This window comes from Talpa occidentalis, unplaced genomic scaffold (genome assembly GCF_014898055.3).
Source record: "Talpa occidentalis isolate TD23 unplaced genomic scaffold, MPIMG_talOcc4v2.1 talOcc4.2, whole genome shotgun sequence".
In the NCBI taxonomy this organism is placed as follows: domain Eukaryota; kingdom Metazoa; phylum Chordata; class Mammalia; order Eulipotyphla; family Talpidae; genus Talpa; species Talpa occidentalis.
Genome location: NW_023602073.1, coordinates 40,155,658 through 40,182,436, shown reverse-complemented (window position 1 = coordinate 40,182,436; position 26,779 = coordinate 40,155,658). Strand labels below are relative to the sequence as shown.

General features: G+C 51.3%; 1 pseudogene; it reads right to left on the bottom strand.

Moving 5' to 3' along the window:
- Positions 1–15,115: 15,115 nt before the first annotated feature.
- LOC119252066 (patr class I histocompatibility antigen, A-2 alpha chain-like) lies at positions 15,116–22,953 on the bottom strand (annotated as a pseudogene).
- Positions 22,954–26,779: the final 3,826 nt, after the last annotated feature.

The window sequence follows — 26,779 nt, the reverse complement described above, 5'->3', positions numbered from 1 at the left end:
GGGAGGTCTGCAGGGCCTTCCTTTTACTCACACATATCGTCCTTGGGGCACCTGCCCTTGGCCTTCCTCATCCAGAAAAGCCTTTCCTCCTGTGCACAGACGAACGTCGGGGCATTGCAGCAGGCGGCCTTTCCCGGCCTCTGGGCCCAGCCCTGCGTCCTGTCGCTTCTCTCTCCAAGCAGATGGATCCCACCGTCAGGGGCTGGCAACCTTGCCTTAGAGCCCTGGTGGCGGCAGCTCTACTCACCCGGGAACCCCTCAAACTTACTCTGGGAAGACCTGTCCAAGCACATTCCTCGCACAGCCTTCAGGCCCTCCTGTCTCCCCGCCCGCTCTCCACTCTCACTCCTGCCCGCTCACAGGACTTCCACGTGCTCTTTATCACAAACCCTCTGGCGAGTCTCACTCAGTCAAATTCTTTCAACCCAGCCCCTCTTCTGTCTCTGGCCCCCCTTCTGGCGCTCATTCGTGCCCTGAAATCCTGGGTGAAATGCAAACCTCCAGACTGGGTTTGGCCGACTCCCCTTGGTCAGATGCCTACTGGACTCTGTCTGTAGACGGCAGCTCTTGCGAAGGTGCGCGAGGTCAGCGGAGGGCTGCCTAGGCCATGGTTACCCTCGATCAGGTCATCGAGGCAGGAAAGCTGCCCGGGGAACCACCTCCCGAAAGGCAGAACTCAGAGCACTTACCGGGGCCGTGACCCTCAGCCACCATAAGAAAGTCACCATCTATACGGATTCAACATATGCCTTCCTTATGGCTCACAGTCCTGCTGCGATTTGGCAGGAAAGGGGGTTCCTTTCCACCAAGGGGTCCCCCATCATGAACGCTAAACTTATCCTTAAGCTTCTAGAGGCCTTGCAGCTTCCAGCTGAAGTCGCCATGATCCACTGTGAAGGACACCACACGGACAGTTCTTATGTGACCACAGGGAATAACAAGGCTGATGCAGCACCAAGGGCTCCCACAACTCACTCTGCTGCAGATCCTGGTCCTATTCTCTCTCTATCTGTCCCCTCCATCACTCCGACTTAGGAGCCTAATGAACGCCAAATCCTGAGTCTGCTCTTCCACCCCTCCTTGAATGCAAAAGTCTGGCAGCTGTGTTCCCATCGTCAAACCTGTGCTCGTGGATCACCTCAAGGGGGAATTCACCAACCTCCTTCTTCTGCAGCTCACCAGCTGCATGGACACTTACCCGGACAGGATTGGCAGGTTGATTTTACTCACCTCCCTACTCACAGAAAAGTTAAATATCTGCTCACAACGGTTGATACAATAACAGGTTGGGTCAAGCCCTTCCCTGCAGCTAGAGAAACGGCTCAGGTGGTAACCGAGGCCCTTCTTAACCACATTATCCCACACTTTGGCCTCCCCACATCTGTCCTATCTGACAATGGTCCAGCTTTTATCTCAAAGATTACTCAGCAGGTCTCAGCGGCTCTGGGTATCACCTGGAAGCTTCACATTCCCCACCACCGGCAATCCTCAGGGGAGGTGGAGCATGCCAAGGGTCACCTGACTAAACTCTCCTGAGAGCTCTGCAACTGCTCCGGGAACACGCAGACCAGTACTTACCCCGTCCTGCCCGAATCTTGACCTCCTCAACTGACCTTCCCCACCGCTGCATCCAGGAGACCAAGTTCTGCTCAAATCGCTTCAGCCAAAGCCACTGCAGCCTCCATGGACTGGTCCGCACACAGTCATTCTCACCACGCCTACAGCAGTAACACTTCTGGGACACCCCTCCTGGCACCATCTCTCTCGGGTCAAACGTGCGCCCGAAGACAAGCAGTATGTATGTTGTAACCTGGGTCCTACTAGGATGCATATTTCTTGTCAAAATCTCCCCTAGCTCAGTGTCCTATGTGCGGAAATTCAAAGTTAGGGAAACCTTTGTCTCAGGATCCACGGAGACTACCCACTTGGTGGGTACTGCGGATGCCCACAGGCCGGATGCACAGCACCCATCACTCTCACCCTAACTCTTTCATCGATTAACAACACTATGAACACCATGTTTTCTTTCTTTTACCATCAAACCTTAGATCATTGCAAGAATACCTACAAAGAATATGGGGGGTGCCCTTGCCCGTCATGTACAGTGCACCTTCCAGACAAAGGCCGAATGTTCTCTCCATCTGTCATAATTCGAGTTTCAATACGAATCAAGTTAACTGTCTTTTTCAGATCCTTGGGACCTACGCTGGGTACAGGGAGTCCAAGCCACAGGGTACACTGGCTGGCATTTCTACCCAGTGGCAACATTGTCCATCTCAAGGGACTATGTCCCGACACAAAATGCCACAGTCCAAGTCTCCCGGGGCATCCTCCATTCAGAGCAAGTCCTACAAAATCAGCTAACATCATCAGAAAAGACAGAGACACCCTCAACCTGGGTGCATATAATCCAAAACACTCTACCCTTCCTGACTGACTCTTTTGGGACTAATACCTCCTCTTGTTTCCTCTGTGCTTCCCTTCAGAGGCCTCTACTGGCGGCAGCTCCAATTCATCTCACTACCACTACGACCAAGATAACAGATGCTGCTTGCCAGACTCCCCAACTCTCAGTCCCCCTATGGGACTCCAATCACAGCTACCCCTGCTATCCAACTGATGCCCTTGTCGGCTTTCATTCCTGCACTTCTAACATTTCGGTTAAAGGATAGACACCTCCTTAGAAAAAACCTCTGTGTCTTTAGCATCATCACAAAGACAGCTCCCCTCCCTGGCACAGGCCATGCTCCAAAACCGGCGGGCTCTGGACCTGTGAACGGCTAACAAGGGGGGCACCTGCTGTTCCTCAGGGAAGAATGTTGTTATTGTATCAATGAATCAGAGATTGTAGAACAAAATGTGGAAGCCTTCATGAAACTATGCAAAGACATGGAAAGGGAAAGTGGGGGCTCCAAAACCCGCTGACAAGGTTTCAAAATCCTATAGTCTCATGGCTCCTCCCACTCTTGGGGCCAATACTAATGATAACTTTTTTTTTTCTTTTCACTCCTTGCCTCCTGAAATTCACACAGGCTCACATTCAGGAAATGTCTCCTACCACCTTTAACCAACTCCTTCTCCACCCACATTCTCGCATCCCTGCAGAAGACCCTCATTACCAGGCCTGAGCCACCCCCTTGGCTCTCTGCCAGACCAGAGAGCAGTAATGAGGGAGCAGCACCTAGAGAAGGGGTTCGCATAAACGGGCTGGCCCAGGACAAAGAGGAGCGGCGAATGTGCGTGGAGGGGCAAGGGGTGGAATGTAGTTCCCTCACAATCCCTGGGAACCATCCTTATGTCACATCAAGAGCTGGGTGCTTGATTTGTTGCCCCAGCCCCCCAGGACTAACTCCCTTTTAGGTTTCCCTTGTGGCCTCAGATTACCAACTTGAAGGGGACTCGAGACCACTGGGAGAGGGTTCAGGCTCGCTTGCTCTGTACTGTACCCCACCTTTAAACACTGAGTGCCTACAAAGCCTACGCTTCCCTAGTAATCTTGAAACGCTGGCAACTGCTCTGGGAGACACTGGGAAGAATTGTTTAGTTTCGTTTTCTGCGGGGTTTCTACTTCTCCACGGAGACTTTCCAATTTTTGTCCGGCTTCTCCATCTCACATTCTAATTCCTTATGACCCTGGGGCCAGAGTGCCCCCCAATCAGTGCTCTTTGGAGTGATCTGTTTACCCTCTGTGGATCAGATCCCAGCAAACTGACCTTCCCAGTTGGGAATCATCCCCCAGTCGTCTCAACATGGGTTGCTCTGCTCGCCACAGGATAAACAGGCGACTGAAGCATCAATTCTGCTTGAGTCTCCTGAGAAAAAAAAAGCCTTCTGTGTTAATGTACATATGCAGACATCTGTGAGATTGTAACAGATTGCTCTGAAATGTGCCTGGCTGTGCCCCTGGCTGTCCCCTCACTGCCTCCTGCCATCAGCATCCACTGGTGCAGGAGCTTGAGCAGCGCTGCCTGCTGGCAGCTACTGAGTCATGGCATCCCGGAAGTTCGAGTCTGAAGACTGAGTGAAAATTCCTAAACATTTTTTCTTTAAACCAAGTTATCAGTCCATTTCTTCTGTCATTGGGAGGATGGGATGGGGGGACTACTCACAGCACCTGGTGGAGATGTTGGTGGCATGAAGTCAGATGGCAAATCTAACTTGTAAAGTGGGGTGTGAGTACAGGGGCTTGCAGTTCTCGTGAGCCTCAACTCTCTTTTTCCTCTCCGCAGTTGAGAGACTGCCAAAGGAAAAACACCTTGGGGTCTCCTGCAGGAGTTAAGGAAAAAAAGAAGAAACATGGCAGTAGGCCAGAGACAACCACTTCCAGTGGTTGTAAGTCATCTGAAGATGTAAGTCTTGCTCAGCCAGGCTTCTTGGGAGAGGGCTGCTCCAGGGGCAGCTGAGTGAGAGGTGAAGAGCATGAAAGAAGTGGGTAAGAACCCTGGGTCTGAGTGCGGCCTCTCCGTAGCTCTGCTGGGGATCTATGGGCGCAGATCTGTGAGATGACTTGGCAGCAGGAGCCAGCAGCAGCGGTGGTCTCCACTCTGCTGCTCCACCACAAGTCTGTTGTAGCAGTTGCTCCTCAGAACTGCCCTTTTCTGCATGCTTCCTGGGTTATGGGCAGGACCAATGAGGTGCAAGTTTTGAGCTGATTGGTGCTAAGTGGTCCAGTCAGCCAAGGATGAAGATGGTCCAATGCCTCCCTGGTGGCCTAGATGTTAAGTCTCGGCATCATCACCACTACTGCCTCAGTTTGATCCCTGGTCAGGAGCTGACCAACAAGGCACAGCAGACCTCTCCTGCCTTGCCAGCTGCTCCCCTCAGCAGTGTGTTTCAGTCAGTCTGCCTGTTCTGCTCACTCTACATCTTTGGCCAATACCTCAGTTCTTCTGCACAAAAAAGGAAAAATAGTCCAACCAGACTTGATGTTGGGACACTCTGAAGAGTGATATAAGCCAGGGTTAGAGGGAGCTGAGGGGCTCTGTTCCAACCTCTAAAGAAAGAAGGGGAAGACTCTGTTCCTGGCCTCTGAAGAAAGGAGAACCAGAAGCTGAAAGAAGACAAGCAGCATCCAGTAGCCAACCTCTGTGGGAGGAAGAGAGGATGAAGACCTCTGTCAGAGACTGGGCCTCCAGTCCTCAGTCTGACATCACCGGAAAGGAGCAAAGGCTCCGGGCCTCATGTCTGAAAGAGCTGTTTGTTGTTGGTGTTGTCCAGCAACTCATAAAGAGCTTTTAATACTTGGTGTCTCTGACACAGGCTGGGATCCCAACTGAAAAGGGTAGTCAAAGGGCATGAGGATGGGATGCCAGGATAGGCCGCAGTGGCATCCACCTGCCCGGGCTCTAAGACAAGAGAGCCGCCAAAAAGCCCCAAAGCCAAAACCAAGGGCTGGAGCATTACAGTACCCATACGATACGGGCCTACAGGCTGGAGCCGATGGAAGGATAGTGCCCAGTAGGGGACTCATCACTGTGGTTCTCAACCATGTGCACAATTGCAAGAGATTTCAGTCTGGAAACAACCACCTTGGGGGCCTCCCCTGGTGGTGCAGCGGTTGAATGCTGGGCTGTGAAGCTGCTGCCTCTGCTGCCCGCAGCCTCTGCAGTGCCGGTTCGCCGGCTCAATCCCTCCGGTGAGGGTCCCACATGGCGGGACAGACCTCTTCTGCCACCCGCTGCTCCCCTCAGCAATGTACTTGGGTCCTTCTGCCTGTTCTGCTTCCTGCTCTGGCTCTGGTGAATTCTCTCACCCTCCCGCCCTTCTGACTTTACCCAGTGCTTATATAAATAAATAAAAGAAAAAAGTTCTATTTGCAGAACTTCTAACCTCCTGGAATCCCCTGTGCAGAGTAAGCAGGTGCTCTCAGAGACTCCAGCTCCCTTTAGGGTGGCAGGCGCCAGCACACCAGCAGAGGACCTTACACTACTTCAAAGGAAACTGGCACCCCCTGATCACTGCAGCACAATTTACAGTAGCCGAGCTGTGGAAGGGGTTGTACATAGATAATAGAATACGACTCATCAAGAAATATAAACTCATGCCATCTGGGGCAACATGGACGGAGCTAATGGAAATAAGCCCAAAGGAGAAAGACAAAAACGTCACTTAGATATGGATATAGAGAAATTAAACAAAGGGCTAGATTAAACTATCCCTTGAGTCTCCCAGGTGGTGCCTGACTACTGGCTGGGGCTGTAGACCAGCCTAGACTTCTTGGCCTGGCAGCACTGGATGGTGGACTGACCCTCTCTAGTTTGACATCAAACTGATTTGACGACAAAGCCTGACTCCTGCTGACTGAGTGCCCCATTGTCTTGTTTCACCTACACCACCACTGGGTCCCCAGCCTCTGCTGTTTACTGGGTCTGAGATGGATCTTGTACTTGATGCTGCATGTAATTTTTTATTTCTTTGTTTTTAGATTCATTTTTAATTTATTTATGCATACGAGAACTGGGGTACAGGCCAGAGGTGCAGAGGGTGAGAGGATTCACCAGACACAGAGTAGGGAGTAGAATAGGCCAATCCACTGAAATCCACTGCTGAGGGGAGTGGTGGGTGAGACAGGAGAGGTCTGCTGCCCCCTGTGGGTTGCCCCCTGGCCAGGAATCAAACTCAGGTCTAAGAAGTGATAGCACTCAGACTTAAACCTTATGCCCTTTACATCTTTTGATATTATTTAAAATAATAGAAGCACTCCTACTGCTGTACTTTCATAATAAACACGCTCCAGCCCTTGGCTCAGGTCAGGTTTACACGTGTCTTTGTCACCTTTGCTCAGTGTCCATCTCTCATGACAGTGCAAGCTCCATGTCTCCAGGGTCCTCTCTCTGCTGCCATTGTGTCTGCAGGGGAGGCAGCTTGGGGAGGCAGGAGCCAGCCAGGGAGAGGGATGCTGGCAAGTGAAGAGGAGACAAAGGCAGAGAATACTAGGGAGATGCTCCCTGGTTCACTGTGGTTGTGGAATCCTTGAAGTCACCCAGAGCCTGTCACAGGAGCCACGAGGTCAAAACTATTTTCTAAACATCACTTAGACACCATTGGCTTTTTCACTATTTTGCCATCTGCTGAGGTAAAACTTACTAAAAATGGAGCTTAAATTACTAACTGCAGTTATTCTTCACAACTACTTACCTCAGAAACACAACTCAAAGGCAGTGTCATTTCAAAGTGTCTTGGTTGAAGCATTAAAAATTATCTTCATTATTCTGTCATCCTCAAATCCACATTTTACAGCACCTGATGCGAGGACACGCAAGTGCACACACAACACTCCTGTTGCGTCCCCAACTACCATGTGCCAAGGAAAATATTTGCATGAGATGAATTAGACAGTTTTTCTTTTTTTGTAGGTAATTCCATCTGCACATGAAGGAATGAATGACAAAATCTGTGGCTATTTGATTTGGTTAATTAGACAGACATTGTCCTGAAAATGAGTGTGTGCTCCTTTAAGAAAATCAACTGACAATTGATAACTGAGAGTAACTTCTCCTTGACCAAATATAAGTGCTCAGAAAAAACCAGAATCATGGAAAATTGTGTCCTATCACTAACTTGACAACTTCCAGTACTACTTTTACTTTTTGGATTTGTGGTGAAAAATAAAATGAATTTTTTAAAATAATTTGATTCCAGTGTAATGAACATTGAAGAGCTTTATAATTTGTGGAACAATATATTACTTTAAAAAAATCACACATTAAAACTAACTGCAGTTAGTTTTATGCAAGAGAGAACTAAGGAAATGTAACAGAATAAGAAATATTCAATGATATTGTTTCAGGTTTCACTTTGCAAATAACCTGGGAGAAAATACCAGCTGTATAGATTTAATTTAGTATCAAAGTGAAATATTCACAATAATGTGAAAACACTACTCCAACATATTTGTGTGAGGCTGTAGACATTTTTTCATAGACTTCAACCAGAACCACAGCTAAATGCAGAAGGAAACTTGAAAATCCTACTGTCTTCTAATGAGACAGACAAGAAAAAACAATGAGACAGACAAGAAAGACAACTGCAAACATAAAACACGTGAAAGATCCACTCTTCCCATTGCCCTGATTAAAGGAAGTTATTTAACAGGCATTGGTTATTGATTATCTATTAACAGGCATTGGATTATTATTATTATTCTAAATGAAACAACTACATGATCAAACTCGCTTTATTCCCAGTGTGGTAAGTATGGGGAGCGATACCTCCTAAACAAGATTATGCTTGGCGTCCTCCCTAATTTGTCAGACTGGACACGGATCCGGAAGGAAAATACTGAGAATCACAGACCCAGTGCTTGGGTCATGGAGACAGGGTGAGGAAGCTTTGGGTGAGGAGAGGAGGGGCCAGAGCAAAGCCCCAGGGCCCCAGTCTGGTTCTCATAGTTCCAGGCCCCAGGGTTGTGTCTAGGGCAGGAAGGTTACTGTTGGGGATACCCCACTGCCCCCTTAGCCTCCCTTCTGTCTCCACCACCTGTGCTGGGCCCTGGACACTTGTGACTCCTCCCCAGTTCTCAGTCCCCAGTGCCTGGAGGTTCCCAGAGAACCAGTCAGCATCACTGCCTGCCCAGGTAAGTCTCTGTCCACCAGCCTAGAGTCAGAAGCTCCCCAGACCCCAGCAGTGCTGGTCTTGGGGCCCCCAACCCTCCTCCTGCTGCTTCTCTCCAGGGCTCTGGCCCAGACAGACACCTGGGCTGGTGAGTGCAGGGTGGAGGGAAAAGGCTTCTGCAGAGGAAGCTGCTGCCTTAGGGCCCTCTGTCACCCCCGTGTCCCCCTCAGTCCTGGTCCCTTTCTGTCCCCCCACCTGCCTCCTCCTTTTGTCCCCTGAGTCTTGCCCCTTCTGGACCCGCTGGCCCACTTTCAGTCTCTGGAGCTCCCTCCCTCCTGGACACTTTCTCCCCTGCCCCATCTCCCCGGGACTCAGGACCTGCCCCGGGAGGAGGGTCCGCCCGGCTTTCACCCCTCCCCGCCCCCAGGCTCCCCCTCTCTGAGGGTGTTAGAAATGGTGATGTCCCTCCCGGCCTCGGGGAGCCCCGGTGCATCGCGGGGCTACGTGGACGACACGCAGTTCGGGGTTCGACAGCGACTCCCCGGGCCAGAGCGCGGAGCCGCGGGCCCCTGGGCGGGCGGGCGGGGCGGGAGGGTCGGGCGAGGAGACGCGGCTCCGCAGACACTCGGCGCGGAGGCTCCAAGCGCTCCTGGAGGCCCCGCGCGGCCGCCGCAGCCAGAGCCGGGCCGGGGAGCAGCGCGGGCCAGGGCGGGTCACCGCTCCCCCCCACCCCCCGCCCCGAGTCTCGGGGCCCGTGACCCCCGAGGCCGTGGCCCCTGCCAGGCCCCTTGACCAGGGAAGAGCCCGCGGGACTTTCCCCTTTAGGTTTTATTTAAGTTCAGGATTATTCAGGGCGGGAGATCGGGTGCGGGCGGGAGACCACGGGGTGACTGAAGGGCGGGCTCAGGGTCTCCCACGGTCCAGAGGACTCTGGGCTGCGCCGCGGGGCCCGACGGCGCCTCCCCCGCGGGCACGACCAGCTCCCCACGACGGCGCCGGGGACGCGCCCTGGGCGGGGACCTGCGCGCCTGGACCCGGCGGGCCCGCGGCTCAGCTCCCCGGCGCGAGGGGGAGGGGGAAGGTCGGGCAGAGCAGGACGGGAGCAGCCTGGGGGCGGGTGCGTGGAGGGGCCCCCAGACTCCTGGGGATGGGGAAGGAGGCGCCGCAGCTCAGAGGTGAGAGGGCTGCGGGGCCTTTGATCTCCCTGAGGCGCGCACCCCGCAGGGAAATGGAATCATGGTGAGGAAGCGCCCCCTTCTGGCCAGAGAGGGAGCTGTCGGCCACGTTTTCCAGCTCTGGGATGGAGACTGGCCCAGAGGCTCCTACTTTTTCTGAAGGACAGTTAAGGAATCCAGTTCCTCCTGAGAAAGAGGGGAGACCACCCATGAAATCACCCTTCACTGGATCCTTTTTACCGGCGCCATCTTAGAAGCAATGAGTTTCTCTCTCGAGATCTTGTTTTTTGGTCAGAGAGCATTTTTGGAGATCTCACTCCTGCCTGTCTGTGTCATCACCCTCCACCCAGGTCAGCAACAAAATGCTCAGAGACCTGCATCCCACCCTGGGCTCTCACCTACTATCCCAGACTCCCAGACCAGGCTGGTTTCTGGGGTTTGTGCCCCTCCCTCCATCTACACTGTTCTCTCCACTGGAGGATGGTCACATGAGGCTGCTTCAGTGTCCGTGGAGGAAACAAAAAGCATTAAAATTCCATTTCTTCCTACTCAGGCCCCCCAATCGCCATATGTGACCCATCACCCCATCTCTGAGCATGAGGTCACCCTGAGGTGCTGGGCCTTGGGCTTCTACCCTGATGACATCACCCTGACCTGGCAGCGAGTTGGGGAGGACCTGACCCAGGACACAGAGCTGGTGAACACCAGGCGGAGGGGCAGTGGGGACTGGAAACTTCCAGAAGTGGGCAGCTGTGGAGGTGCCTTCTGGAGAGGAGCAGAGATACACATGCCATGTGCAACATGAGGGGTTGATAGCACCCCTAGTCCTGAGATGGGATAAGGAGGGAAATGTGGGCACAGAGGCTGACTCGGGGCCATCAGAAGCCCTTCTGGAGACCTTCAGAGAGTCAGACCAAGGCCTCAGGTTCAGGGTCTGACCTTCCCTTCCCTTCCAGTGCCACCTCCTCAGTTCTCCATCCTTGCCGTGGTCCTCATTTCCAGCTCGGTTTTCTTTAGAGGTGCTCATTGGACACCAGGTGGCTTCATGTGTGAGGGGGTAGAAGAAGTGCTCAGGTAGGGAAGGGAGTGGGGGATCTTGTCCACTGGGGGCTTTCATGTCCCAGGGAGAACTTGCCCTGCCTGGTTAATGGGAAGTACCATCCACACACACGGGTGTTGCCCAGAGGGCATTTGGTCCAGTCCCCCTTCATCTCCTTTCCTCATTTTTCCCAGTCCTGACCTGGGTCTTTAGTCACAGTTCTGGAAACTTCCCTGTTCTGCAGGATTAGAAGATTCCTTTAGGACTTCTGACCTGACTACTCCCTGGTCTCACCTGATGCTTCTTCCCACAGGAGGACAAGGAGGAAGCTACACTCAGGCTGCAAGTAAGTGTGGTCAAGGCTTTGATCCCTGAGCCCTGGGAATGGTGTAGATGGAGCCCATGAGAGAGTCACTCTCATCAGTTTCTCCTGTGGTCTCCTCTCACCAAGTTTTGTTGTGTTCTCCCCCAGGCAGCCACAGTCCCTGTGCTCTGAAGTGTATCTCCGCCCCTATAGGTGAGACCCTGGAGAATTGCAGTGGGGGTGGGGATTGAGGCAGAGAGGCTGGGACTATGCAATGGGGATGCTTTCAGGAGGACATCTTGAGAATGCAGTGGACCATTGATAATGTTAACACTCGGGTAATGAGTGAGCTGTCAGGGGTGAAGATGCCACCACATCCTAGCAGGGGCCAGGACAGGAGGAGGGGTCCTGCCCAGCTCCTTACACCTCAAGCCAACCATAAACCTCCTCCTCTTCTGCAGGTCCAATGCTTTTTCAGTCCCACTCAGAAGCTCCTTCTCCATGGAACTGTATTTATTGGGGTGTTGTTCTGACACTCTTTACACTGTGTGAAATTTGAATTACTTTATTCTGGGGCTTGATGTTAATTGACTTCCCATCATTTTATATTGTGTACCCTGTCATTCTTGTTACACACACACACACGCACACACACACACACACACATGCGCACATTCCCCTCTCCTTGGGAACCAGCCCCTCACTCAGCACTGGGGTACTCTGACCCTCTGTCTCTGGTCCCCTCAGAGCCTCCCTCTCTGCAGTGTCTCTACTCAGCAGTGCCTGGGCAGCCCCAGGAGTCCCTGCACCTCCTGCCTCTGCCCTTGTGGGCAACCAGCCCCTCACCCTGCATGGCAGTGAGGAGGCGAAGGCCAAGTCCTGAGGTCAGTGACCAATAGAGGAGACAATTTACCTTTTTCTTTTCTTTTCCCCCTCATTGTATTATTCAGTTGAGGTTAGCATTGGTTTACACACTGTATGTGTTCAGAGGCAAGGGTCACATCTCTTCAGATGTTTGTTACCACATCACACCCACCCTAAGGGCACCCATAGTCTTCACTACAGTCCATCGGGCCCTCTTCCTACTTTGTTTCCTACTCTTACCCCCAGCCATAGCTTCAATTCTACAGTCATATATATAGAATATGTTTTGGTTTAGTTTCATCTGTCCCAACTTTGTTTCTTTATATTCCAAATATGAATGAAATCATCTGTATATAACTTTTTCCTTCAAATTTATTTCACTTAGCATAATCCCATCCATATCTATCATGTTGTTGCAAATTCAATATTTCATCTTTTTCACAGCTGAGTAGTATTCCATAGTGTGTATAGCTTGTGTTCTTTATCCCCTCATCTGCCGTTGGGCACTTAGTTTGTCTCCATCGCTTGGTTATGGTGGACAGCGCTGCAGTGACCGTAGGAGGCGCACATTCCTCGGAATTAGTGTTTTTACCTTCTTTGGATAAATACCATGGAATGGGATGCTTGACCATATGACAGGTCTATTTTGAGGAACCTTCATTTTTTTTTTCCCCATAGGGGCAGGACCAATGTGCTATCCATAGAAAACAGAGGTACCAAGTTACCACCCCGCCTAAGGAAAGGTGGGGCTGAGCAGGGATGAGAAGCTAAGGAAGAGGAGGAAGACGTGGAGCAAGATGGGGAAAGGAGACTGAGGAGGTGCATGGAGCAGAGAGACATGTGAAGAAGAAACCACGCCTTGCTTCTCACTTGGACTTGTGCCATGGAGTTGGGGACATGGAAAGAGACATGTGAAAGAGATTAAAAACATGGGTGAGAGACTCATGGGGAGGCTGACAATGACCGCTGTTATCTTGTCATGGATTTAGATTTTGTTCTTTTCCTTCCAGACTTGCCTGGCCCCTCCTGACCCTTTCCCATGGGTCTCTACCAGTAGGTGCCTTAGCCTTGTGGCAGGCGTTCGGGCCCCAGTGGGCCTGCTTTGGGCCCAGCCTGTTTGGCTGGGCATTGACCCATGAGGGGACGGGTAACTTTGGGTGCTTCACTTGGGAACTATACTAACTATATTCTTTCTCTTCTTCTCTCTCTATTGCACACTGATTCTCTATTTTATAGTAATTGTATTAAAGTTCTTTTCTATTGAAGGTCTTACACTTTAGTGTATGTTTTGTCTTTATGCAGCTGATGGCAGATCCCATGTAGAGTGTGCAGTTTTGAAGGTCCAGGGAACCCCTCATTCTGCCCACTGACAGGACAAGACATCATTCCCACCCACCATGTGCCAGAGTTCCTTTTTCTCCACACCTTTCAATGGGTCATTCTCACAGATGTGAGGTGGGAACTCACTGTGGTTTTATTTATTTTTTAAAGATTTATTTATTTATTTATACAAGCACTGGGTACAGTAAGAAGCGCAGGAGGGTGAGAGAATTCACCAAAGCCAGAGCAGGGAACAGAACAGGCAGGCTGTCGAAGAAATACACTGCTGAGGGGAGCAGCAGGAGGGGCAGGTGAGGTCTGTTGCACCATGTGGGACCCTCGCCTGCGGCCGGGGATCAAACTGGCTTGCAGAGGCTGCTGGCAGCTTCGCAGCCCAGTGCTCAACCGCTGCGCCACCAGGGGAGGCCTTCATTGTGGTTTGAATTGGCATTTTTCTGACAGCACATGATGATAAACTTGTATCCATATATCTATTGGCCACATGTGTATCTTTTTTAGAAAAGTACCTATTTAGCTCCTCTCCTCTGTTTTGAGGTGTTTTCTTGTTTTGGAGTTCTTTGTAGATCTTGGATATTAAATCCTTATTGGATTGATGATGTACAAATAGTTTCTCCAATTTGATATTGTCTTTTCATTTTAAGGATAGCTTCCTTCACTATGTAGCTTTTTAGTCTGATGTGATTCCACTGGTTCCTTTTTGCTTTTGAATCCTTGGAGCACAGAAGACACTATGGGCAGTGAAAATCCTCTGTATGATATTCTCATGATGGACACAGGTCATTACACGTGTCCAACACCCCAAGAATGGACAATACCAGAGTAAACCCAAAGGGAAACCATGACTTTGCAACTATGACGAGCAGGTCCATTACTTGTAACCCACGTGTCAGTCTGGTCTTAACACGTGATTTGGTCATGATGTGTGAAGAGTTTTATAAGTTGAGGAATGAAGTGTAATTTACTTTAGAAAGCATATTTCATGCTCATACAAGGACATTTAAATAACACTCAAGGATACGCATAAGTCATTCCCCTCCACCCCCAACACCCCAATCAGCCAGTATCTGCTCAAAACCTAGCAATTTATCTTTTCTCTTCCAAATATATGTATCTCCATGCTCCTGTCTGGGCAATAGTGTTCGTTTTCCCATCAGTAAAGGAGTTCAGTTCACAGAGTTGGGGGGAAACATTTGCAAATCACGAATCTGACAAAGGACTGTATCTACAAATAATGCCGAAAACTCAATGATCAGAAAGAAATAACCCAATTTTAATAAGGACAAAAATAGTGTAATAAATGAATGGCACCTCATCTGTAAAAATGTACAAAACTTCTATAATAACGGCAACTGTATTCATAGAAAAGTGAAAATATGAACAAATGCTCACTATCACAGTTAAGAACAGTGACACCATCACACCTAGGAGAGACTGAAAATGCAAACTCTGCACAATACCAGGTGCTGTCAAGGGTGTGAACAACAGAAGCCTCATTACATTCATTTTTTTAAATTTTTTTATTTATATAAGAGCTGGGGTACAGGCCCAAGTCGCGGGAGAGTGAAAGGGTTCACCAGAGACCTGATTCACCAGATCTGGTGAATCAGGATTCACCAGAGTGGGGAGCAGAACAGACAGACGGACTGAAAGCACTGCTGAGGGAAGCAGCGGGCGAGAGAGGAGATGTCTGCCCCGCCAAGTGGGAGTCTTCCTGGCTGGCCGGGAATCGAACCTGCACTGCGGAGGCTGCGGACAGCTTCACAGCACTACGTTCAACCCACTGTGCCACCGTGGAGGGCCCTCATCACATTCATTTTAAAAGATGCTTTAGGGGCTGAGAGACACATCAGAGCCCTGGGCACTGTTGTTGCCTGGTTGAGAACAAAACAGAACCTGGTAAGAGATGACACCACAGGAGGGACAGATGAGGGTGACTCCCCCATGGAGTCCATTTACACTGTCCCCAGGGGCTCAGGGTCAAACCACTGATCTACACTTACCTAGAGCCTGAGTGTAGCTTCCTCCTTGTCTCCCTGTGGGTAGAAAAATCATGTGAGACCAGGGAGCAGTCAGGTCAGAAGCCTAAAGGAATCTTCTAATCCTGCACCACAGGGAAGTTTCCAGAACTGGGACTAAAGACCCAGGTCAGGACTGGGGAAAAAGAAGAAAGGAGGTGAGGAGGGACTGGAGCAAATGCCCTCTGGGCAACACATGTGTGTGGATGGCACTTCCCAATAAACAGGCAGGGCAAGTTCTGCCTGGGACATGGAAGCCCCAGTGGACAAGATCCCTCACTCCTTTCCCTACCTGAGTGCTTCCTCCTCCACATCACAGCTGCAGCCACCGCAGCTCCAGTGAGCACAGCTCCAAGGAGAACCAGGCCAGCAATGATGCCCGCGGTGGGGATGGAGGACTGAGGAGGGGGCACTGGAAGGGAAGGGAAGATCATACCCTGAGCCCCAGACCTTATCCTGACCCTCTGAAGGGCTCCAGAAGGGCTCCTGATGGCCCTGAGAACAGCCTCAGTGCCCACATCCTCCTCCTTACCCCATCTCAGGACTTGGGGCTCCAGCAGTCCCTCATGCTGCACGTGGCACGTGTATCTCTGCTCCTCTCCAGAAGGCACCACCACAGCCGCCCACTTCTGGAAGGTTCCATCTCCCCCAGGCCTGGTCTCCACCAGCTCCATCTCCTGGGTCAGGTCCTCCCCATCTCGCTGCCAGGTCAGGGTGATGTCCGCTGGGTAGAAGCCCAGGGCCCAGCACCTCAGGGTGACCTCATCCTCAGAGGTGGGGTGGTGAGTCACATGTGTCCTTGGGGGATCTGAGGTGGTAAATCAGAAAAGTCATTTTGTGTTTCCTCCATGGACACTGAAGAATCCTCATGAGAGCATCCTCACAATGGACAAGACAACTGGTGTGGCAGGAAGAAGCATAAACTGTAAAAAACAGGCTAATCTGGGGAATCTGTGCGATTCTCCTATTCCTAAGAAAGTTCTGGAATGAGGAGGAAAGCCCAGGGTAGGATGAAGCAGAGGGAGTGGAACACAGACGTTTTACTCCTGACCTGGGTGGAAGGTGAATGACACAGAAAAGCAGGAATCACATAACTGAAAATGTTCTCAGACCAGAAACAAGACAGAGAGAGAAACTCGTGGTTCTCAAACAGGCCCCTGGTCAAAAGGACCCGGTGACGCGTGATGTCAGGGACTGTCTGTCTTTCTCAGGAGAGACGGGATCCCTTCACTGTCCTTCAGGAGAAGCCGGAGTCTCTGGGAGTCTCTCTAGTGCAGAACATGAACCCCAGGGGAGTCCCCCTCTCGGGACTAGAGAGAGGACTCATTTCCCGCAGTGACTCCAGGCAGGGGGGGACCGGGAGGCCTCCAGGCCCCTCTTACCCGTGCGCTGCAGAGTCTCCTTCCCGTACTCCAGGAATGTGCGCAGCCACCTCAAGCACCTGCCCTCCGCATAGTTCCTGAATTTCTCTGCCTCACCCGGGCCTCCCACTCGCGCCGGGTGATCTGAGCGGCCGTGTCCGCAGTGGTCCAGGAGCGCAGGTTCTAGTTCAGGGCCAGGTAATCAGCGCCGTCGTAGGCGAACTGATCATACCCGCGGAGGAGGCGCCCGTCGGGCCCCATGTCGCAGCCAAACATGTTCTGGAAGGTGTGAGAGCCTGTCCCTGCCCCGTCACCCCGGGATCTCCCCGCCCACGCCCCCTCCCGCCGGGAATAAACTAAACAGAATGAAATGGGGTGAAAGTCCCGCGGGCTGTTCCCGGGCAGGTTGCAGAGAAGCCTGGAGGGGGAGACCCTGAGCGACCCCCGTCCGTGGGGATGGGGGTGCTGACCCGGCCCGGACCCGCGCCAGCTCACCGGTCTCGCTCTGGTTGTAGAGGCCGCGCAGGGAGTCCAGGTGCTCTCCGTACCTCAGTGTGCGCTCCCTTAGGATCCGCGTCCTCCCGTCCTCCTCCTGCTCCTCCTGCTCCACCTGCCCCGCCCAGGGCGCCCGCGGCTCCGCACTCTGGCCCGGAGAGTCGCTGTCGAAGCGGTTGAACTGCGTGTCGTCCACGTAGCCCACGGCGATGAAGCGGGGCTCCCCGAGGCCGGGCCGGGTCATCGCGGTGTAGAAAAACCTCATGGAGTGGGGGCCTGGGGGCGGGAGGGGAGACCCGGGTTATTCTTCTCCCCTTCGGGGGCTCGAGTCCCAGGGGGCGCCCACGAGACAGAAAGTGGGTGAAAGACGAGTGAGAGCGAAAAGCGCTGCGGGACGAAAATGGCCGGGACTCGGGGGGCCAGAGGAGGCTGGGGTCTCGGGGGACGGAAAGGGGCCAGGACGGGGCGGGGCCGAGGTGGGGGGACACCTAGGGCGGCGGCGAGGTCGCGCCTTTCCCACGCCCGCCCACGCCCTCGCTCCCGCCTCTGGGAGCGCCCTGTCCCCTCCCGACCCGCACTCACCCGCCCGGGTCTCCCTCGGGGCCGCGGCCCCGCGAGCAGGAGCAGGAGGGCTGCGCCCCCCATCCCCCAGGACGCGCCTCCACCCGGGCTGGGGAGACGGAGTCCCGGCGGGTGGGTGGGGGCTTTGGAACGGGAGCCGCGGGGCTGCTGATTGGCTGCTCTGGAGACCTCCAGGCAATGGGGAGTGAGCCCTGGGGTGACTCACCAGTATCCAGGCAGGAGGACCCGCCCAGGCTGTGAGCCCAGAAGCGGAACCGAGGGGAGAGGGCGAATCCCCAGCAGTCACCTTCCAGCCCTGCACCCCGCGCTGGGGACTGAGACCCAGACAGCCACACCCCGAGACCTGGGACTTTGCCGCCCCCTCCTCTCCTGCTCCGAGACCTTTGCCACACCGTGTCCCTGAGTCCAGGCCCAGGGACTGGGTCCGCAAGTCTCAGACATTTTTCTTTCAGAAACTCTGTTCAGTCTCACAAATTATTACGGATCCCATGTATAATTTTGTTACGTGGGTTACAGCTTTAAATATTTACTTTACTAGAATAAAACCTTTTTAAAAGATGTTATTGCTTCTTTACTTTAGAATATAAATAACCTGGGGCCTCCCTGGTGGCGCAAGGGGTTAAGCATCAGCACTGTGAAGTGACCTGTAGCTGCAGCAGCACAAGTTGGCCAGGGAGCAACTCACATGGCACCACAGACCTCTCCTGCCTCACCTGCTGCTCCCCTCAGCAGTGGATTTCTGTAGATCTGCCTGTTCTGCTCCCCACTCTCTGTCTTTGGTGAATCCACTCACCTGCCACACCTCTGGCCTGTACCCCAGTTCTTGTATGCATAAATAAATAAATCTTTTTTAAAAAGAATACTAATAACCTATGATATGCTAATGATGGAGTTTTTGAGTCAGTGGGTTTGGAGTGAGGGATTCTTGGGGTCACTCTGGGAAAGATGTCACCAGGGCTCCCGTTTCAGCGGTACGTGGAGAGTTCCCCAGGCAAGTTTCTTCACGAGACAGAGACACTAGTTATATTTAAAGGGAAGGTTTTTTACGGGGAAAAGGATGTCCTAAAGCTAATTCCATACAGGCTTTGTGGACTCCACCCCCACCCCAGGCCAAAGCCAAAGACACTGGGAACTCCAAATCCCATCACCACCCAAGGGAAGGTGGCTGGGACCTGAGGGTGGGGTTAAGCAGCCAGGTTTGGTATAAAACCAGACACGTGGGCTTTGGTGGGGGGCTCTTTTTTTGGCTCTCCGCCAGCTGGCAGCGCTTGGCCAGCTCTGAGAGTGCCTTTGTGTTTCCAGGTTGGCGAATAGGGTAGGACGCATTAAAGACTTTATTTCCCTATTTTCTCCCTGAGTTGTACATTTCCTCATTTCCCTTTCCCTTTTATTAACCTTTTGTGTGTGCCTGTAGTGGAGTACAAATAAGTCCCTTTTATGCGCGCAGGTGAGAACCCACAGCCAGGCAACCCATTTTTATATCGGGGCTGCTCAGGTTTATTAGGGAAAGGTTTATTAGGGAAAGGGACAGAAGAGTAAAGGATATTTGCATAGACACAGGTGGGCAGGAAGAGCTGCCCAGAAAGGGACAGGTTTGCTGAGAGAGGCCTGCATGGTTGCAAGTGGGCGGCCTTGAGGAGAGCTGCCTCCACTGAGGGAGGTCAATGAAGAGAAGTGCAGGCATGATACAGGTCATGGGCAGGCAGGAGGCTGCTGCCCTGCGGAGGAGAGATTTGGTGAAAAGAGGCACCTGCATAGTCACAGGTGGACAGAGGGAGTGCTACCCCAGCCTGTGCAGAGACCGCACTAATACAGTCTTCTGTTGGGGAGGGGCCACTCCTTGTGAGCCTTTGGGTTAGTTGCTGATTATGGATAACTGTGCAGAATCTGAAAGCGACCAGAGATTCCACCATGGGCTCAATCTCCATATCTTTACCCTTGGGCCTGTGCTCTAGACAGCAGTCTGATACCTGCTTGGATTTTCTGTTTTGTAATCTAGGCTTTGGTGCCTAAGGATCTTGGTTTCTAGATCTGTGTCAGTGGCTGTGTTAATCCCTTCTACCCCCTGCTCCTTGTGTGAGCCAGATTTCTGGTCTTGGGGAACCTCCTTTCCAGTCTTTTTCTATTGCTGTTCTCCATCATTTACTAACTTGACAACTTCCAATACTATTTTTACTATTGGGATTTGTGGTGCAAAATAAAGTGAAAAAAATTTTTTAAATAATTTGATTCCAGGGACCTCCCTGGTGGCGCAAGGGGTTAAGACGCAACCTATGAGGTAATCAGAAGCCTCTGCAGCCTCAATCTGCTCTGGATTCCCAGGCCAGCCAGGGAGCAACCCACATGGCATAGCAGACCTCTCCTGACTAGCCCACTGCTACCCTCAGCAGTGTCCTTTGGTCAATCTGCCTGTTCTGTTCCCCACTCTGTGTCTGGTGAATCCTCTCATCCCCCACACCTCTGGTCTGTACTCCAGCTCTTGTATGCATAAATAAATAAATCTTTTAAAAAAATAAATAATTTGATTCCAGTGTAATGAATACTGAAGAGCTTTATGAAAGGTTTGGCCTGGTAAAGAAAAGGAGAGCCAGGCTAAACTTTCTCAAAGGAAGGGAAAATTTATTGCGCCCCGGGCGGACTTCACGGACCCATGGTGGGGGTCAGTGAAGCCTGGTGGGCTGTTCCCAGGTGGGCTGCCTGGTGGGTTTTTGCATTTGGCCTCCTGCATGGACCTTGACTTTATAACTTAGTGGAACAATACATTACTTATAAAAAAAAAATCACACATTAGCACAAGACCCAACCAATATGCAAGAGAGTGATGAGAAAATATATTATTGAGCAAATGAATATAAAGATTCCAGCAGAATTTCCAGTCTAGGTGCAATTGTAATAGAGTGGTGCCCAGGAAAATGTTCCCTTGCCCCACCCAAAGGAGGGTGGAGCTAAAGAGAGAGAAGAAGAAATGAAGCAGGATGGAGCCAGAAGGAGACATGGAGGAGGCACATGGAACAGAGAGACATGTGAAGAAACTGCGTTTGCCTTTTGGTCCTGAAACAGACGTGGTTGAGAGACCCATGGGGAGGAGAGCAATGTTAGCTTTTATCTTGATTTTGATTTTGCTCTTTTCTCTCCAGACTTGTCTGGTTGTCTGGTCATTTCTGATCCTTTTCTGTGGGTCCCCACTAAAAGATGCTTTAGATTTGTGGCAGGCTTTTGGGCCTCGCTCTGGGCCAATCCCATTCGGGTGGTCTTTTACCCATGAGGGGACGGGTAACTTTGGGTGCTGGATTTAGAAACTATATTCTTTGTCTTTTCTATATAGTTTACTAATTGTATTCAATTTCCTTTCCATTACAGTCTTAAATGTTTTGTCTTGATATGGCCGATGACAGAACCTATTTAGAGCAGGCAGGTTTGCGGGGCCTGGGGTGCTCCTCTCCCTGCCCTGTAACACAATGAACACTCCCATGCAGGCATAATTAACAAGTTTGCTTACTCACAGCTCTTTCCCTTCTAAGATGCATGGCCAGGGCCTGAGCACTCTTATCTACAACATTGGGCAGTAAACCAGCTGGCCTGTCTCTTAAAGGGCATCCTCAAATACCTCATCTTGCCCCCTTTGCCTGGCGCCCCTTGTCTGGGGACTTTGCAGCAAATGGTTGTGCCTGCTTGTAGGGTAAAGAAAATATCAAGCTTTTCTGCCCTTCCGCCATCAGGATAGATGATGGATCCTTGTCCTGAATGCATGCCTGATGGCGGGCACCTGGAATAGGGTGTGGGCATAGGTAGATGGGATTCAGCTGAGCTAAGACTGTGCTTTTAAGGGCGGTGTCACGGGGATGCCAGCAGCAGCAGTAGAAGCCGAAGCCGAAGCCGAAACCGAAAGAGAAGCCGAGATCACCAGAGAGCCCAGATAGAGTGAGGATTTGCTGGGGGCTGGGAGGCCTGCCAGCGTCCCGCCCCCCCAACACCCCTGCCTGCCATATGCCTGGTGAACCCCAATAAAAGACCTGCAAAAAACCCACTGAGGACTCTGACTCCTCCTTTACCCGGTCTGCATGGGATCAGAAAACCTGCACTGTATCCAGTCCTGACCCTGCACTGCTGAAAACGATGCTATTGATGGAGGACAGGAATGAAAAAAACTGAAGAAAGGAAGCACCACAAGACCAGAAACCTGGCTGTAGGATAAATGGTTTTCAGGCTTTTCTGCCCTTCCACCATCAGGATTGCCTTGCCTGATGGGGCACCTGCAGTTGTTACATTGTTGCAAGCTGTCTGGTTTACTTCTGTGGGCCGTGGGAGGGGTATTGAGATAGGCTCCAGAGAAGCAGAAGCAGGAGAGCAGCAGAAGAGAAAAGGGGAGAAAGTAGCCAGAGAAGCCCAAAGTGAAGACTTGCCAGGGGCTAGGAGGCCTGCAGGCTTTCTGGCCCCCTGGCACCCCTGCCTACCCTGTACCTGTTTGCCACACTACATGTAAAGCTCAATAAAAGCCTAATAAAACCAATGCGGGCTCCAGGACTCTCCTTTACCCCATCTGCCGAATCATAAATAACCTGCTCTGTGGCCATCCTGGTCCTACACTGGCTCTCACAAGGATGGGGGTAGAAGAGATTAGCATAACCATCAACACAGTTGTGGAAACTAGGATCCTTCTGCACAGACTACACAGTTGTGAAAACTAAGATCCTTTGGCGCCAAAGCCTAGATTACAAAGCATAACATCCAAGCAGGTATCCCAGGGTGCATCCAAAGGTAAAGATATGGAGATTGAGCCCATTGTGGAATTTCAGGTCTTTTTCAGATTCTGCAAAGTTATCCCAAATCAGCCACTAACCCTAAAGCTTACAAGGAGTGGCCCCTCCCAACAGAAAAGGACTATATCAGTGCAGTCTGCACAAGCTTGGGGCAGCTCTCCCTCTGCCCACCTGTGACAGATACCTCTCTCCGCAGGGCAGCAGCCTCCCTGCCTGCCATGACCTGTACCTGCCAAGGCTTCTCCTCACTGACTTCCCTCAGTGGAGGCAGCTCTCCTCAAGGCCGCTCGCCTGCAACCACGCAGGCCTCTCTCAGCAAACCTGTCCCTTTCGGAGCAGCTCTTCCTGCCCACCTGTGTCTATGTAAGTGTCTTACTCTTCTGTCTCTTGCCCTAATAAACCTTCCCTTTAAATATAACTAGTGTCTCTGTCCCGTGGAGAAACTCGCCTGGAGAATTCTCCATGTGTCGCTGAAATAGGAGCTCTGGTGAAACCTTTCCCAGAGTGACCCCAAGGACCCCACATTCTAAACCCACAGACCACAAAAACCACATCACTATCAATGTAAGAGATATGGACACAGTTGTGTATAAAAGGAACCCTTGGTCTTTATTTTTTGTTTTGTTTTGTTTTGTTTATTTTTTTAAATAAATTTTATTTTTATATTCCCCATACAATTGGAACCCCCTTATTTTGACCCCAATCCCTCCCCTCCCCGCCCCCCATCCCCCATAGAGTGTCTCTGGTTCATAGTTGTTTGTTGATTTTGATTTTCACTTTCTTATAGTTATTCATTTTCCTGGTCCCTTATTTAAGTTTTCTAGATTCCTGCTATGAGTGAGACCATCCGGTATTTTTCTTTTTCTTTCTTGCTTATTTCGCTGAGCATGATCCCTTCCAGCGCCATCCATGTTGCTGCAAATTGCATGTGTTTATCTTTTTTGAATGCTGAGTAATATTCCATGGTGTATATGTACCACACCTTCTTGATCTCTGAAGAGGAAATGCAAATGGCCAACAGGCATATGAAAAAATGTTGAACATCACTTGTCTTCAGGGAAATGCAAATCAAAACTACCATGAGATACCATCTTACACCAGTGAGAATGGCACATATTAAAAAAACTAGCAACAACAAATGTTGGCGAGGATGTAGAGAAAAAGGAACTCTCCTGCACTGTTGGTGGGAGTGCAAACTGGTCCAACCACTATGGAGAGCTGTGTGGAGATTTCTGGACCTACTAAACATAGAGCTTCCATAGGATCCAGCAATTCCACTCCTAGGTATTTACCCAAAGGACACAGAAACATCAATTCCAAAGAGCACCTGCACCCCTATGTTTATAGCAGCACTGTTTACAATAGCTAAGCTTTGGAAACAAACCAAATGCCCTTGGTCTTTAAACCGGTGCTCAAACCTTATGGGGCTACCCAGGTCTGGGACCTCATACATGAATAATAAAGCTTCTGACCTCACCATTCCTGAAGTACCGATTGTTCTTCCTCTGCCTGGATAAAAGGCCAGAATTTATTTCTACAAGAACACTATGGAAATGTAACAGAATAAGAAATATTCAATGATACTGTTTCAGGTTTCACTTTGCAATTAACCTTGGAGAAAATACCAAAACACCACCTGTATAGTTTTAATGTAGTATCAAAGTGGAATATTTCAAATTGTCTGAAAACACTACTTCAACATATTTGTGTAAGGCAGTGTCTGCATAGTTATAGTAAGGCAGTGTGTATTTTTTCATAGACTTCAACCAGAACAACAGACCAAATGGAGAAGAAAATATGAAAATGCAAAGGTCTTCTAATGAGACAGACAAGAAAGACAATTGCAAAAATATAAAATGCAAAAGATCCACTCTTCTCATTGCCCCGATTATTTTCAGAAATGTTATTTCTGTTAAGAACACTTTCCGTTAACATGCATTGGGTTATACATATTATTCTAAATGAAATAGTTACATGATTAAACACAGCTTTATTCCTAGTGTGGTAAATATGGGTAGTAATACCTCATAAACAAAAGTATACTTGGCGTCCTCACTTATCTGTAAGACTTTATGCAGATTCTGAAAGGAAAATGACTGAGAAGCGCTGACCCAGTCCTTGGGCCTGGAATCGGGGAGACAGTGTGACAAAGCTCTGGGTGAGGAGAGGAGGGGGCAGAGCAAAGCCCCACGGCCCTAGTCTGGTTCTCATAGTTCCAGGCCCCAGGGCTGTGTCTAGGGCAGGAAGGTTACTGTTGGGGACACCCCACTGCCCCCTTAGCCTCCCTTCTGTCTCCACCACCTGTGCTGGGCCCTGGACACTTGTGACTCCTCCCCAGTTCTCAGTCCCCAGTGCCTGGAGGTTCCCAGAGAAGCCAATCAGCATGGCCCCCAGTTAAGTCTCTGTCCACCAGCCTAGAGTCAGAAGCTCCCCAGACCCTAGCAGTGCTGGTCATGGGGCCCCCAACTCTCCTCCTGCCGCTTCTCTCCAGGGCTGTGTCCCAGGCCTGGGCTGGTGAGAGCAGGATGGGGAGAGAAAAGGCTTCTCTGGTGGAAGCTGTTGCCTTAGGCCCCTCTGTCCCCCCACGGTTCCTCTCAGTCCTAGTGCCTTTCTGTCCCCCCCACCCTAGCTCCCTCTTTTGTCCCCCTGAGTCCCTCTCCTTCTCCACCTGATGCCCCTTTTCAAGCTCTGGAGGCTCCTCCTTCCCTGAACACTTTCTCCCCTCAGGCCCCATCTCCCTGGGACTCAGGACCCAGGGAGATGGGTCAGCCTGGCTTTCACCCCTTCCTGCCTCCAGGCTCCCACTATCTAAGGCTTTTAGAAACCAAGATCTCCCAGGGCCTCCGGTGGTACAGTGGTTGAGCGTCGCACTGCAAAGCTGTCCGCAGCCTCTGCAGCACTGGTTCAATTCTGCGCTGGCCAGGGAGAAACCCACATGGCACGGCAGACCTCTCCTGTCTCGCCCACTGCTCCCCTCAGTAGTGTTTTCGGTCCGTCTGCCTGTTCTGTTCCCTACTGTGTCTCTGGTGAGTCCTCTCACCCTCCCACGCTTCTGACCTGTACCACCAAGACCTCCCAGCCCAGCCTCAAGGAGCCACAGTACATCGCCGTGGGCTACATGGATGACACACACAGTTCAGGCGGTTTGACAGCAACTCTCCAGGTCACAGTGTGGAGATGCTGGAGCCCAGGGCGGAGCAGGTGGGGCAGCACCTGGACTAGGAGACAGAACCAAAGACAATAGGCACAGAGGTTCAAAGCTGCCCTAATGGCTCCTGGAGGACCTGCATGGCTGCTACAACCAGAGCTAGGATAGTGAACAATGCTTGCCCAGGGCCAGGTCACAGCTCCCATTCCCCAGAGACCTTTGCCCCTAGTGAGGGTCGCAGTGATTCCCAGAGGCTATGGCACCTGCCATGGTGGAGGAGGGAGTTTGGGTAAAGCACGAAATGAACAACCCGGAGGGCAGGTACTTGGAGTGGATCCCAAGTCTCCTGGAGATGGGGAAGGAGGCGCTGCAGCTCAGAGGTAAGAGGGGCTACAGGGCCTTTGATCTTCTTGAGGCTCACACCCCACAGGGAACACTGACTGGTCAGAAAAGCACCCCCTTCTGGTCAGAGAGAGAACTGGACAATGATACAGAACCAAAGACAATAGGCACAGAGGTTCAAAGGTGCCCTACATGGCTCCTGGAGGACCTGCGCAGCTACTACAATCAGAGCTAGGATGGTGAACAATGTTTGCCCAGGGCAGGTCACAGATCCCATTCCACAGTGATTTCGAGAGGCTATGGCACCTGCCATAGTGGAGGAGGAAGTTTGGGCAAAGCACAAAATGAACAACCTGGAGGGCAGGTGCATGGAGTGACTCCCAAGACTCGTGCAGATGGGGAAGGAGATGCTGCAGCTCAGAAGTAAGAGGCGCTGAGGCTTACACCCCTCAGGGAAAACGGAATCATGGTCAGAAAAGCGCCCCCTTCTGGTCAGAGAAGGAGCTGTCTGTCACATTTCAAAACTATAGTAGAGACTGGTCCAGAGGCGCCTATTTTTTCTGAGGGACAGTTAAGGAATCCAGTTTCTCCTGAGAAAGAGGGGAGACCACACCCTGAAATTACCCTGCATGGGATCCTTTTCACTGGCAGTCTTCTTAGGAACAATGAGTTTCTCCCTCAAGATCTTGATTTTTAGTCAGAGAGCATTTTTGGAGATCTCACTCCTGCCTGTCTGTGTCATCACCCTCCACCCAAGTCAGCAACAAAATGCTTAGAGACCTGCATCCTACCCCAGGCTC